Below are 15,828 nucleotides of genomic sequence, written 5' to 3' on the forward strand. Positions count from 1 at the left end.
TAAGTTAAATTGAATAATCGGATCGCTTCGCCATAGTAACCTTTGATACATTTTTGACATGTGTATGGTATCCCTACATGATTAACATCAAAGGACTGTAAGCTGGTTCAAGGGATGTGCCTGAAAGTGTAGAGGGGGGTCTGAAGCAGTTTTGCTTAAGTGGCTCAGTGGATATTTTCAATTTATGGTCCATCTACACGATTTGGACAAAAGTATTGGGACACCTGCTCATTCATTGTTTCTTCTGAAATCAAGGCTGTTAAAAAGAACTGATCCTGCTTTTGTTGAGTAATTGTCTCTAAGGAAGAAGACTGTATACTAGACTTTGTTGGTGCATTGCTGCAAGATTTTGATTGCATTTAGCAACAAGAGCCTCAACATTTGTGAGGTCAGGATGTTGGATGACTGATCATGATCCCACCTCATCCCAACCAACCATCATTTCAGAGAACACTGCAGTTCAGCTGTTCCACTGCTCCACAGCTCAATGCTGGGGGGGTTTATACCCTTCTTGCCCACACCTGGCATTAGACATGGTGCCAATAGGTTTATGTTAAGCTGCTCCAGGGAGTTACACATCTGAATTTGCACATCTGGGACTACATTGGGTGCTATCAAATGCTATCAAAGCATCCATTTCAAATCAATCAGCTACACCTTTACCACTCATCAGAAAGAAAGTAAAACTGTCACTAAATGCAGCAAGTTTTTATCACGCACTACCATGCAGCACTTAACCCTTCCTTTCTGCTCCTAAACTCGACCATCAGATTGATGAGCTTTATATATAGCATGCTAATACCTCTCTGTGCGTGGGATAATTCAGATGTGTGTGTCCTACTGCATATTCAAGAGCATCCAGGGCTGCATTCCTGCTCCCAGTTTTGCTCATTAAGGCTCATTTGAAATCTGGGGTGGCGACACAGTTTTGCAGCCTCTTTGTTTACAGTGAAATTATGCACATGTCACAGAATAGGGCTTTTAATGAGAATGATACAGGAATTATTCATTCCAGCGCTTTAAAAAAATGCCCACAGGCGGGTTTGGAAAGTGGAGCAGGGCAGTGAACACTCAACACGGGCAAAAACGGCTGTTGCCCAAACAGCCAGGCTGGAGAAGGGTACACTGCCTGCTTCACCACTCACAAACTAGCTGGTGAATTATTCATTTCTATTTATTTCTCATTGCTTCAAGGCCTAGAAAACTGAACGCAGGTGCTGTTACATCAGCTAAAGGGAATAACATTGATTAACTGGTCACAAAGACACCTGTAATGGGATGGGATCTACATATGAAAATTAACCTAGAACCAAACTGTGATGTTCTAGACAATGACTGGGTCAGAGCATCTCCAAAACATCAGGCAGGTCTTGTTGAGTATTCCCAGTATGCAGTGGTCAGTTCCTACTCAAAGTGCTCTGAGGAAGGACAACCGGTGAACCGGTGAACAACAGGGTCATGGAGTCCCAAGACTCATTGATTTTAATGGTGGTCCCTCCTCACAACTTACAGTCCTTAAAGGACCAACGTCAGTCTTGGTGCCACAGGACACCTTCAGAGGTCTTGTGGAGACCATGCCTTGACGGGGACCTGCACAATATTTGACATTACTAATACGGCATCTGTTTATAAAGTAAGTGAACTGCAGAGTCAATCTCCCAGCGACATCTCCAGTGCTCTGAAATATGAAGAAAGTTGCTGTAGTGTGGTGTAGCATGACGAACCACAAAACATAGGTTCTTCAAGGGTTCTTTAGTAAAGACCGTAGATCTACAGTGGAAGCGTTTGGTTATGTAAATGGCTCTTGACATTTGTGGAAAACCTTTGGTAGATGGTTGTATTATGTCTTTATGTTTAATGGATTTTCTATCATTATGAAACAGTATAGTGACAAAAGTATTGGGACACCTACGCATTAGACCTACCAGAGCGTTCTTGACATCCCATTCTATATTCATAGGCATTAATATGTGGTTGGTCCTCCTTTGCAGCAATTTCACCACACTGGAGTTCAGTGAGCTCTTTAGAACCACCCATTCCTTCAGTGGAAATGCAGACTGCATGGCTATGGGCTTGATTTTATGGGCCTGTGGCAATGATTAAGAGGTGTGTCCCAACACTTCCACGAAAAGGCTTCTCCAACCTGGTAAAACAGTGGACAGGTCAATCGCAGTTGTGTCCAAACATCTACAGCTTCTTTTGCATGCTCAAAGTACGCCATACTTCATGTCCAGTTGCTAAATTGGCCTCAATTGGTGGGAAGACGGTGTATTTTTTTTTTATGCTGTAGACCACACTGCCACTACCTAAGCCGATCCATGCTAATCCTTTTTAAGGTGAAGGAGAGCAAATGTTTTGAATTTTGAGCACCTTTTCAGCGGCTGTTTGATAGCGCCATGCTCTGCTACAGTCGCAGTGTGTCCACATTGGGAGAGATTAATGGCGAATACTGTTCGCGTGACCTTTCCTCAAAGAGATGGAGGTGAAGGGAGTCATTAATGCTTCTTATGTGGTAATTAACGACCCTACCACCCCCCCAGACACCCACACACATGCACCCCTTGCACACCCTACATTCACTAACACCCACACCACCCCCCAATGCAGTGCTCCTGTCCACCCCCACCTTAGGACGGCGATTCCTGCCGAACGGACGCGATGGTTTAATTAGGCTTATGCATGAGTCTGGTAATGGCCAAAGAGAGGTGTCAGATTTTAACTGTGCCGGCAAATTACAAGCCCTATCGTCCGGGAATGCTCTGAGTGGCACTAGCTCTATTTCATTAGCGATGAGATACAGTGTTAGAAACAATTAGACAAACAGTAGGAGCGTGTCCTACGTGTGGAGGATTATATGGCACACCCAAGATCTGGAGAAGGTCATCTTTGTCATGAGCTTTGAAGCAATGTTAATCTGTGGGACTGGAGGGGGAATTATGAAAATGGCGAATCTCGATAAGCAATTATTTCCAGTGATCGAAGGTGTCTTGGTCTTATTCAGCTCTGTCCCCAGGCATGATTATGAGAACAAGCCACACAGTGGTCTGGCTGGAAAGTAGGATTTGGACAAACATCTCTTAGTGTTATCAAGAGAGTAAACGCCATCAAACAGCATTCACAGACCTCCCTGCCATAGGTTCTAGGGCTGGACCCATGTATCATTTGACCAATATTACGGTTGCATATACACCGATCAGCCATAACAGATCTGACCAGTCGAGGAATGGTCTATACAAGGCCTCTGATGGTGTCCTGTGATATGTGCCACTAAGACATTAGCAGCAGATCCTTTAAGTCCTCTAAGTAGGGAGGTGGGGCTTCTACGAATTGCATTAATGAGCCTTAGGCATTCATGACCCAGTCACTGGTGCACAGGTTGTGCCGTGTTGGAGCACTTTTGGTAGGTAACGCCCCACAAGACCTGCTTGCTGATGCATTGGAGATGTTCTGACCCGGTCGTCTAGAACATTACAGTTTGGTTCTTGTCAAAGTGTCTCAGATTCTTACGCTTGTCCGTTTTCCCTGCTTCAGCACCTTCATCGCCTTTAAGAATTGACTGTTCACTTGCTGCCTTATATATCCATCCTTGGACAGGAGCCACTAGGGCCCAGCAGGGCGAGGGGCCAAATTGACAGCATTACAGCATACAGGAACTGTCCAACAATGCACAGTCTAACCTTTAGCATAATAAAAATAATAATAATTTACTAAACTTAAGCAGTGGTAAACTGAAATGAACATTTTGAGAACCCCCTGGTCACTAGTCTTGGCGTTAGTTATAGATAGCCTCTGACCACGTTATGCAGATTTCTCCTCTACAACATCCAGTGAATTGAACCCCTTCTTTCTAGAGAGGCCGCCCAGTCACTCGTTCAGTCCCTCAGCATCTCAAGACTTGACTACTGGCTGGTCTTCCTCTACGAGCCATCAGGCCCTTCAACTGATCCAGAAAGCAGTGGCATGACTTGTCTTCAGTCTTCCTAAATTCAGCCAGGTCACTCCTCTGCCATGTTCTTGTCACCAGCTCTTCCAGACCTTCCAGATTTTGAACCCTGACTCTGGCCTACTAAGCCAAAAATGGACCAGTCCCTCCAAGACTTGATGGCAATGACCAAAAAGCACTCTGTACCGAGAGCCCTTGAAGGTTCAAACACAGCTTGGCTTGAGCCAGTATTCTTCGAGAAGCATGGAAGACGAGTATCTAGACTGTTCTCCATCCTGGAGCTAAGGTGCTGGAATGAACTTTGAAGACCCATCTCCTTCAAGAGCCCTTGATTCAGCAGCAATCTAGACACTTCATAAAGGCTTATGATTACACTCTTGCTTTGATGACATTCTATGACATTCAGGTATAGCGTACGCCGTTGTTGAGTATTGTGCTTCTTTTGTATCTAGGTATCTGTGCTGGTTTCTTGGCTGTATCTAAGCACAGAAGTATCTAAGTCTATTCTAGTCTAGTCAATAGAGTCTAGTCTATTCACACTTAACTAGGGATATTGTCTGAGTGAACAGCGATGCATTTCTGTACGTTGCTCTGGATAAGAGTGTCTGCTATATGCCGTAAGTGTAAATGTATTCAATGAAATGAATTATGGGTGGGCCACCTCCAGTGCAGCAATGTGTAAATGTAAATTATTTCAAACCAAACACACACTGTGCCATTTTAGCCATCTTAGTAATCATATTAGTCAGGAAAGCACTGTATTGCTAAAAGTACAATTTTTAAAATATTTTTGGACACAAATATCGGTGACAAAATTGTCATATCAGCCAGACCCTAGTGTGTGCCAACACATACTAATACACTGTCCCTGGGCAGAATAAGGAGCTAATATGTTTGCCCATCTTCTGTGAATCTCCCTATTCCTAACCCCCCACCTCCCCCCAAACCCTTCGTCATCCCCCCCTCCTTTTTTCTTTTTTTTTTGCTGGGTGTGTTGGTGATTGATGCGCCTCGAGTCTCAGCCCAACTTCATTAGTGCAAATGTCACCCCTGGCACTGAAACAGACGCCTCCACCCTGGCCGTATTTTACCATTCCCACTCTAATTGAGTTTAGCGTTAAAAATGTATGAGTGCATATTAATTGTTCCATGGCATTGGTGGCGGTGGTGGTGGTGGAGGTGGTGGGGGGGGGGTCGTCTGGGTGACAAAAGGGGACTTCTCCCGCAGAGTGAAGAGGACAGGAGTCAGACCCGTGTATCCTTATGCCTCTGTGAGTGCCATGTTGCCTCCAGGGCTGAAAGAAAAGGATCCCTCTGCCGAGGTGTAACGTTTAAAGGGCAATTTAGGCCTGACGGATGGTAAATGTTACTGAGACAACCCTTTTAAGAAACACTTTAAAAGTCAGCAGAGTTCATTGGGACAGTCAAGATCCTTGTATTTCAAAATGTCAAGATCCCGAGACCCGGCACTGGGCCCAAGAAAAAGAGGAAGTCGCTAGGTGAAGTCTGACGCAGGATGGTGCTGAATGTACGTCTGCATTAGTCATGGTGAAAGTGCTTTTCCAAAATGGACCATTGTGTTGAATGTGTGGATTCTACGCAATTCTGTGTAGAGATGAACTGATCAGTGTTTTTGGGGTTGATGCTGACCGTCGATCACCTTTCAGCTCGATAGGCCGATCTCTGATGCCAATCAAGGGCTGGGCTGACCTTTTCTGAGCAAACTTGGTAATGCCTCATCGTGAAGGGCCCCTGCATTGTCTCTCAAGGTAAAATGGACTTCACTTTTTGGAAACAAACCCATTTAATATTTAAACTCTGAAAAAGCACAAAGCCGTTGGAATCCTTAACTCATGAATATCATCTGATTGGCTCTTGGGATTTCTTAAAGAGACATATTAGTTGATTGCCCTGTTGCTGAAAATCAGCTGATACTGTTCTGGGTTTTCTGTCACTACATAACACGCAGAGGTGGGTGCTTATGGGGGATTTCAAATAGCTTTTAAAATGAAAATAAGACAAAGCAAAATCTGATTTCTATCCAGGTTTTTTTCCCCCACAGTTTCATAATTTCCATTCCCTACAAACTACCTCGGACTCCTCACATTACATGACATTGTCTTTGCTGGGAGAAACCAGCCACCCACAGCAGTAGCTACCCATCTACCTACCTGTTGCAATTGCTAACAGATGCGTACTATGACTAGCATTAATTCCCATTGTGCTTAGTGTGAGGGCCATCGTATCCCCCCCCAAAAAAAGAGCAAGTCCGGTTATGCTCTCTGGGACTCCTGCTATGGCATCACGGGGGACAGAATATGGGTGACCTCCTGATAATAGAGCCAACACTTATCCAGAACTGATTCTGGGCTTGTTTGGGGGAGTGGCTCATTATTACTGGTTTGCTTTTACACAGTAAAGTTCCAGTCAGACCGTAGATCGATTGCGAAATTTCGAACGGTACTTTTCTGAACACATTTTTTCCATCCAATTATTGCTTGTCCTTATTTTCCTTGGATACCAACCCTTAGGCGGCGAGGAACAGCACTTTCTGAAGGCATGGCATTTCACCATGCAGGAAAACCTGCAAACAAGAAGACATTTTTGTAGGAGAAGGTTTTAAGCCATGCAGGCGGCACCTTCCACTTCTGGAGCAGACCACACCAGAGTCCCCCTGACGTGAACCCCAGACCACCCATTTCAGGAGGACCAGAGATCAGGTCTCTAGGCCACTCCCAGGCATGAAAACAGCTTTTGCACTTGACCAAACGTACTGAACTTTCGGAGCGACCGCTCCCAGACCCAGGACAAAAAAAAACACCAGTGTGAAAACACCCTTAGACACACAGCAGAGCCACTCAGGAGCCCTAATTACAATTAAGTTTGACAACTCTAGTAGAAAGCAGTTTAGGCAGCAGTTAACACGAGGCTAACCTGGTGGCTTTAAGCTTTCACAAGCTTCTCAAGCAAAGCTAGAGAAGCACATCAGCAACTTGCAGTATGAGGCGAAGTGAAGATTTGAGCCAAAGCACACATTTTAATGCTAAAATCATTTTTAGCCAAATAGCTTCCTCATTATGGTTTGAGTGTTTGATAGCTTTGTTTAGAATCCAGCCTGTTTTAGGCTTATGTAGATATTATGATGTGAAACGGCACACTGGATTTCATTAAAATACCATGACTACCGCCACACACACGCACACTGACACAAATATACACACACACACACACAAGGAAAACTCAGTAAAACAGACTGAGCGTTTTCCATTGCATCCACCACTTCCTCCAGGCTAGAGAAAACAGTGGGCATATGGTGTCCATCTCCGCTTGGGCTTTGTGCTCAGGGCAACTCTCCACACTCCCGCCCCCCCCCCCCCCCAATCCCTGACCACCAAGCATGGTGGCTACTGTAACACCCACCCCTGTATATTTGCTTGTGTGTGTGGTGTAAGCACATGCGCGTGTGTAAGGGTGTGTAAGGGTGTGTGTGTGTGTGGTAGACCGCTGTGACGCTCCATTACCTCCACACCATCCTTCCACGAAGAGAGGAGCTCACTTTCCCTGCATGATTGTATAAGTGTGAGTACGTTTGTGTGTGTGTGGGCGTGCAGTCTGCCGAACACTCTCTTACCCGGCCCTGTAACCTTACACCTTTTCACTCCTTAGCTTGGGCACCCTGCTCCCCCCGCCTGCCCCTCCTCCGCATGTCCTCCTTTCAGTTCTCCTCTTGCTCTCTCCTTTTTTCCCTTTCCACTCAATTTGGCCCAGCTGTGAAAACGCCGACGCTATCTGGCCCCTGCAGTAGGTGAGGTGAAGGCAGAGCCCGGACGGTGCTGCCGGAGAAACAGTGTCTCTAACACCCTCCACATGTTACAGAGTCCCTGCACGGAAACGCGCCACTAGCAAACGCCGCCAGATCAGCCTCAATGGGGCAGGTGTGCACCTCCCAAACCATTACCACCCTGTTATCACTTCAAATGCACCATGAGGTCTGAACCCGAAATTTGCTTTTTAAAACTTTTTTTTAAGTAGAGTTTAAATGATTGGCATCAGAGATCAGCCGATTGAGCTGAAAGGTCATTGATGGTCAGCATCAACCCCAAAAACACTGATCAGTCCATCTCTACACAGAATTGCTTAAAATTTAGAATTGCTGCAGATTCGACACACTGGTCCATTTTGGAAAAGCACTTTCGCCACGACCGATGCGGACGTACATACAGCACCGTCCTGCGTCAGACTTTATGGATAATGATTTATTAGTATTGCTCATGGGCTCCCCTCTTCTACATCACTACCGCAAATAAAATACAAAAGAGCTCCCACCTAAGGGACAGCTGTACACATGCATTTATTGACAAGTTGATATGAAAGCACCATGTCAATTGACAAGGTGGTCCAAGCCCAAAGTGGGAATGACAGAGGCGCTATTCTTCCCATTACAAGTCAGTGGAACATCAGAGTAATTTTGAAGCTTTAATTTTAAGATGAAATTGGTACATAATGTTTCTTTAATATAAATTATTGCCAAATGCTGGTAGACTAAAAGCATAAATGGTGATTATAGCTAAATAAAAAAAGAAATCCATTTCTTTTTAAAGCAAAATTTGTATGTAGTTGTAGTATTTAGTACATTACCAACCTGCATGTATCTTCTATGAATTAATACAGTATATAAATGTATCAAACTTAAAATAATTATTGTAGATAATAACACAAGGATAAATGTGACAAACTAACCCTGAAGTCTAAGTACATTACTTTATTGTGTGGCGTCTCAACTGACAGTTTCCAGGCGTGATCCTTCAGTTTTGTCAAAATTTGATGTTTCCCGATGTTTTTATTAAGATTTTTGTCATAATACAGCACAGCAATATGGTTCAAACATTCTCAGAAACTGTAGACTCCGCCCATTGCATCTTATCCACCAGATCATACATGACTCACATCTGGAGTTACGAGGCTATGAAGACGGGTCGAGATACTCGTCTCTGCCCCTCTACATGTCTAACTGGTGGATTTGTGTGTCTGTCATCTGCCTCTTATCTGTCCATGATGGGCAGTGGTGGCTCAGCAATTAAAACACCAGACTATTGTTGATAGGGTTGTGGGTTCAATACCCAGGCTTGGCAAACTGCCCCATTGGGCTTTTAAACAAGGCTGCCTGGACGATGGTGTGTATTGGTGTACGTAGTAATTAAACAACAGGTACCTATTCGCTTGTCATCATCCACCAGGTACTTGTAGTACGATTTATGTGATTTGATGGAATATGGACTGTAAACTAGACTATAAATATGTATTGTAGTACAAAGTCATTATTATGTAATTTCCTGTTCTTTTGGCTTTGTGATATGTAAGGCATGAAGTGGTATTTAAATAGGTTTGGTAGTCCTTGCCATTATTATACCTGGTATTTCTCACAATTACTATGTAATTACTATGTACTTACATATTAAACTTGCACCAAATATTTTTTGTATTTAATAATTACCTATTTAATTTAATACCTATTTAATTCTGTGTAATTAGTGTTATTAAGTATTGCTGCATATAGTGCATAACATTTAAGTACTTGAAAAGTATGTACCAGATATTTACATGCAATTACAGCATAATTACCTATTCAATTCTAGGCAGCTACTTACTGTACTATAAATTAAAGCACTAGCAAAATCTCATATTTCTCTTTATTGGTGATAAGTGTATTGATGATAATTCAGAATACTGAATTTCTGCTCATGTCTAATCTACAGTTTAAACACATTACCATAGACTAGATACCTTTTTAACTAGAGCAGACGAGGCAAGAGCAGGAGGTGAAGATGCTGCTCAGCTCCCGTCTGAGGTTGACGGACATGCTGTGATTGCTGTGGTGTGTCGGCATGACAGAAAGCCAGTGTAAAGTGTGTGGACAGCTGCTCCCTTCCTCTTCATCCTCTCCGCTACACAATGAGCCGTTGAGAAAGTAATTGGCTTCCTGATCCATCCACAACACGGCGTTCAAAGCCTTGCATTCACTGTGCTGGGGAAGCTTTTTCCAGCTAACTCTTCCCACTGTACTGACGGACAAAGGCACAGTCTTACTAAGGCCTAGGACCAGGGACACACAAAGGAGGCGGCGGAGTTTGCAAAAAGAGAATATTCCTGATGTTCTTCTGCGAAGCGATTCATGCTATATATATTCAGAGGTCGTGACTATCCCCTGCAATATTAATTATAACAGTTGAAAAGGCATCTATAAGCTGGTATATACTGTAAAATGCTTACATTAATACCTGTAAGCCTATAATGATATAAATACCATACATATAATGTATGCATTTGCTTAAAAAGTAACTAATCATAAACCAATCAGGACTAATTAATTAATTAATTTATTTATTAATTTATTATATAGTAGCAGTCTGTATACACTATATTACTAAATGCACACACACACATACAGCTTGTCTAGACCCTATAAAGGAGAACTGCCAATAGAATAGGTCTCTCTGGTGCAGATAATAGCATACATGAATCTATTGGGTCCATGCTGCCTAATGCCAGGTGTGAGGCTAGAAGGGCATAATGCCCCCCAGCATTGAGCTGTGGAGCAGTGGCACTGAACAGTGTTCTCTGTAATGATGAGAAGCTGCTCCATCCAGAATTATTGGGATGAGTCGAAGAGTTAGTGATCATCCATACCATCCTGACTTCCCCGATGCTCTTGACACTGTATGCAATCAAATCCTCACAGCAATGCTCCTCCTAAATCTAGTAGAAAGCCTATTTCTTCCTCCTGCCTGGACAGTAGAGACAGTTGCTCCAACAAAAGCAGGGTTGACTCTTTTTAATACCCTTGATTTCAGAAAAAACAATGAATCAGCTGGTGTCCCAATACTTTTGTCAATTAAGCGTATATGATTTATCAAGTGCTATGCTTTGAATACAATACTTACAGATGCCCAGTTACAGACTTCCAAAGGTTCCAGCATTCCTTGAACATTGGTGCAACACTTGGGAGCTGAGCAGACTCCGGCAGGAGCTGAGGCCGGTTTGTGTAAAAGGGAAGAGAAGAAGCTATTTTATTATTTTTCATGTTTTCCACAGAGATATAACAGGCCCTCCTCATGTCCTGTGTTTATTTTTGGACCTATTAATTGTTTATAGCAAGTGGCCAGGCTTGTGGTTTACCTCCTAGCGTAGCGATAGCGCTTAGGCAGAAGCTCCGGGTGAATCATCTGACAAGTTCCAATAAATAGTCTCCCCCGCTCAGCCCGCAGAACAGTTCGTGAATCTGTGTTCCTGTAAATAATTTACGCAACCGTCTTGGACCAGCACAGTAATGCATGTGTGTATGTGTGTGTGTGTGTGTGTGTGTGTGTGTGTGTGTGTGTGTGTGTATGAGGATAGGGGAAGAGTTAGCAAGTGCGTATGGCTGAAAAAGTTGGCGGTGGAGGGGGGCAAACAAGGGACTACAGTAATAAACGTCTTGTCTTCGGGAAAAGCCGAGGGAAGGTATTGCCGTGTCTTTCCAGGCTGACTCGTAACGTCTGTGTTAGCTGGCAACAAGTGAATTAGCTCCCGGAAAGAATCAAACAAAAGGGAGGAAAATCAATACAGACAAAGTAGTACTTTTTCATCATGGCCACAGCTATTGAATCAGCGCCGGGGCCGGCTATCAGTTTATCGGTTTGAGGTCGCTGTGCAGCGGTCATTAACATCCCCTCGCCCTGCCGCAGGACCATCAGCTCCCGCCGGCTCCGTCTGTTCACAAGCCCCGGCTTCCCCTGCGCCTAAAGTGATGAAATATTGACCAGTTGCTCCGGGATCCAACTCTATTGATCTCAACTTATCCAGCTGTTTATATCTGAACTTAAGGTTTAACTTCCATCGATTTTCTCGCCACGTTTGAGTTCTCAAGGTGTTAGCCTTTGCTATCCACTAATTGGCTTAAACGGGAGGGGTCTCCATCTGAACCTAATGGCAGTAGGGGAAAAAACAACACCAAAAAGATAAAAATGAGGCTGCCTTTTCGTTCTGTGGACGAAAAAAAAAAAAATCAGGAATTTGGCTCGTCCCTTTTCCCCTTTTTCCTAAAGTTGCAGTCCATTTCAGTTTTCAGGCCTAATTGCGATTTCTTTCAAGCAAGCTGTTAGCCGTTCTTGTGTCCTTGCCTATACACTGCTCTATATTAGAGGCTAGAACTCCTTCTTGCTCATTTATATATATATATTTTATCGTTTTATTTCTCGCAGTAGATAATACGAGGTCTGAATTTAAAGCGTACGCAGCCTGTTTTCAAAAGGCATGTGGTGCAGTATCTCTTCCTCAGTTGCCTTTTGTTGGGAAATTTGTTTGCATGGTAAGACCTGCCCTTGTGAGAACAATGACCAATACAGCCTTTCCTTGACTGTTTTCATTTACGCTTTTGACAGAAAATGTTCATGTCAGACATTCAAAGTTTCTCACGAAATATCCCCAGCCTGATTAGGTGACCTCTGCCAGGCCCCATGCGGCAGGAATGCCATTGTTAGCTCATCGCAGCATTGTTCTGGCTCGCTGAAAAGATTATGGCAAGTGAGTGTACATGCTCACACATCCACATACAACTGACTACCTTAAGCACACATGAGACCATAATGGAGAAGTTCAGAGGCCAGCGCTTTTGTTTGTTTTTGCATCAGAAGACGAGGACGAAAGGCACGGGGAAAACAGAAGCCTGGTCTAAAAGCTAGCTGTAGGGAAGCTGTTGCTGTACAGTGTTGATTTTCGATTCGAGTAACTGTCTTCATAATAATAATAATAATAATGATGATTATAATAAAAATGGAAATAATAAAAATAATAATAAAAATGAAAATAATAATAATGATAATCATAATAATAGTAATAATAATTATAATAATAATACCGATCATAATAATGCAAATGATAATAATAATATTTATAATAATAATAATGGTAATAATATAATATAATATAATAATAATAGTAATAATAATAATAAATAATTATAATAATATAATATAATTACAATAATAACAATGATGCATTTACTTATATATAAAAACAAATAGCAGGACAAAGATAAAAGAACATAAATAATATGTCAAATTTGATGGAAATCAATATAAGAGAAAAAATATAATAGAGTAATACTAATTCATATTAATTTTATGTAAAATAATAAATGGAAAAACCGATTGAAAAAAAAACAACAACAGATAAATTATATGATAAATAAATTATAATCTTAACAAATATGTTTTAGTTATTTCTAAAGCTGTTAGTGGTGGGTGCTTAGTGAATATCTATGGGTAAAGTGTTTCAGAGTATTGATGTGTAATGGCAAAAAGCTGTTTCACCATTAGTTTTTTTAAGCCAGCATTTTATGACCTTATGAACTCAAATGCTCACAGTGCTTCAACCCTATGAGTCGCCCACCGACACTCACCATCATTATTACCGTAGTCTGTAGAGCCTGACTTTCCCTCCGTAATCAGATCTCACCCAGATATACAAACAAAATACAAGCTTTTAAAAGCAGACACTTGTTGTTTATGTTGTAAGCACTACACCACTGTTCGGTACTGCAGTGGTTGGGGATCAGATAGATAGATAGATGAATGGATGGATGGATGGATGGTGAGCTCACCTCCACTGCTAATGCTCCCAGTGAAGGAAAGGGGTGGTTCTAAATCCCTTTCAAAATTGTACATCTAAATCTTTCATCCATTAATATTATATATTAATACTGAGCTCTAATCCAACCCCCCCCTCCCCTCACGAAAGGATCATTAATTTTTGGGATGGGATGAGAAGAATGGGATTTTTTCTATGATATATGGTCGAGCTCTCATGACGCGCTGTTCGGCACTAATGACAATGCTGAGTGAATGTTTCATTAAAGTGCTTATGGAGGTCGGCGACAGTCATGAAGTTGCTGTAAATATTTGATGAACGCTTTTCGAATGCCGGTACTGAACTCACACCGTCCCCCTTTTCCGAAAAGGCTGTAGTCCTGTGCCACGGCCTGTGTGCTTCAGCACTGTGTGGCTGAAGGAGGCCGAGTGAGGGCCCACACTCAAATAAGCCAGGCTCCTCAGAGGCCCTCAATATAGAAACCTCCTCGATACAGTGAACTACGTGTGGTCGAGTCACTCTACCAAACAAGTGCCAGTCGCGTCCGTGATGTCGTACGAGATGCATTAAGCTGCACTGTTAGGACAAAAGTATTGGGACACCTGCTCTTCCATTGCTTCTTCTGAAATCAAGGAATTTAAAAGAGTTTATCCTAATCACGGAATTATTGACATTTTTGAGAAACTAAAAATCAATAATTTAGGCACATTTTTGATTATTTATTCTCTCTCTTGATCTCTATATATACCTCTCCCCTCTTTCTCTACTTTTCCTCTCTCTCTTCTCGCTCTTTCTCGTTCTTCTTTCTCTCCCTCTTTCTCTAGCTCACTCTCTCTCTCTTTCTCTCTCATTTTCTCTCTCTTTCTCATTTTCTCTCTCTCTCTCTCTTTCTCGTTCTTCTCTCTCCCTTGTTCTTTCATCCTCTCTCTCTCGTTCTTCTCTCTCTCTCTCTTTTCTTCCTTCTCACTCTCTCATTTTCTCTGTCTTTCTCGTTCTTCTCTCTCTCTCTCTCATTCTCTCTCTCATTCCTTCTTTCTCTCTATATCTCTCCTTCCCCCTCTCTAGTGTCCATCTCTATTTTTCTTCTCTCTCTCTCTCTTGGCCGCTCTCGTTTTCTTTCTATATCTCTTGTCCTCTCTCTCACTTACTCTTTTTCTCTGTCTCTCTCTCATTCTTCTCTCTCTCTCTCTCTTGCTTTCTTTTCTTCCTTCTCACTCTTTCTCTCTCTCTCCTTCCCCCCCCCCTCTCTCTCTCTCAGTGATATGACTGGTTTGAGACTAACAGAGTGAAATTCTTGGACAAGGGTAAGCAGCAGGCGTCTCTATTGATGCTGATGAACGCAGCTTTCACAGAGGGCACAGAAGAGAATGAGAGAGAGAGAGAGAGAGAGAGAGAGAGAGACAGAGGGAGAGCTGTCAGTGAGGTTTCTACAGACGTGATGCTGAAATGCACTGGCCGTGATGAGCGTAAAGTGAGAGAGCAGTGTGAACAAACCCAGGTTTAACCAGCTGACATGACGGCCTCAGGCAGCGGAGCTGTGTTCAGTGTTCAGTCCCCACAACCAATCACTGTTCCGTCCGTCACTGATGATTCTGTACTGTTTAAGCTCAATACACCATACGTCCAAATACTTGTGGACACCCCTTCTAATACATACGTATACATACATACAAAGTACTGCCAATAGAATAGGACTCTCTGGAGCAGATCAACATTGATAAACCTACTGACACCATGCTGCCTAATAAAGCCAGCTGTGGGCAAGAGAGGTATAAAGCCCCCCAGCATTGAGTGTGTCCAGTGTTCTCTGGAATGATGATGTGTGGCTCAATCCTGTACTTACTAACACTCTTGTTGCTGAATGCAATCAAATCCTCACAGCAATGCTCCAAAAAAATATCTCTGGACAGTAGAGACAGTTACTCCAACAAAAGCATAAACGACTCTTTCAGAAGAAACAATGAATGAGCAGGTGTCCCAATACTTTTGTCCATATAGTGTAGGTGTACCTTTGTGTTGGTCTGAGCTTCCCTCTGTAGGACGAAATTTCAGTTAGAAACCATAAAGGGAATGAGATGGCCTCACACTCACCCACACACACACACACACACACACACACACACACACACACACACACTCACATACACAGACAAAGCACTTTACAACCCCTCCTCTCAAACAGCAGAGAGTAGAGTTCAACATCACACTCAGAAGAACAACATTCCTCATCGACCGTGTGTGTGTGTGTGTGTGTGTGT

Source organism: Salminus brasiliensis, chromosome 21, assembly GCF_030463535.1.
Source record: "Salminus brasiliensis chromosome 21, fSalBra1.hap2, whole genome shotgun sequence".
Classification (NCBI taxonomy): domain Eukaryota; kingdom Metazoa; phylum Chordata; class Actinopteri; order Characiformes; family Bryconidae; genus Salminus; species Salminus brasiliensis.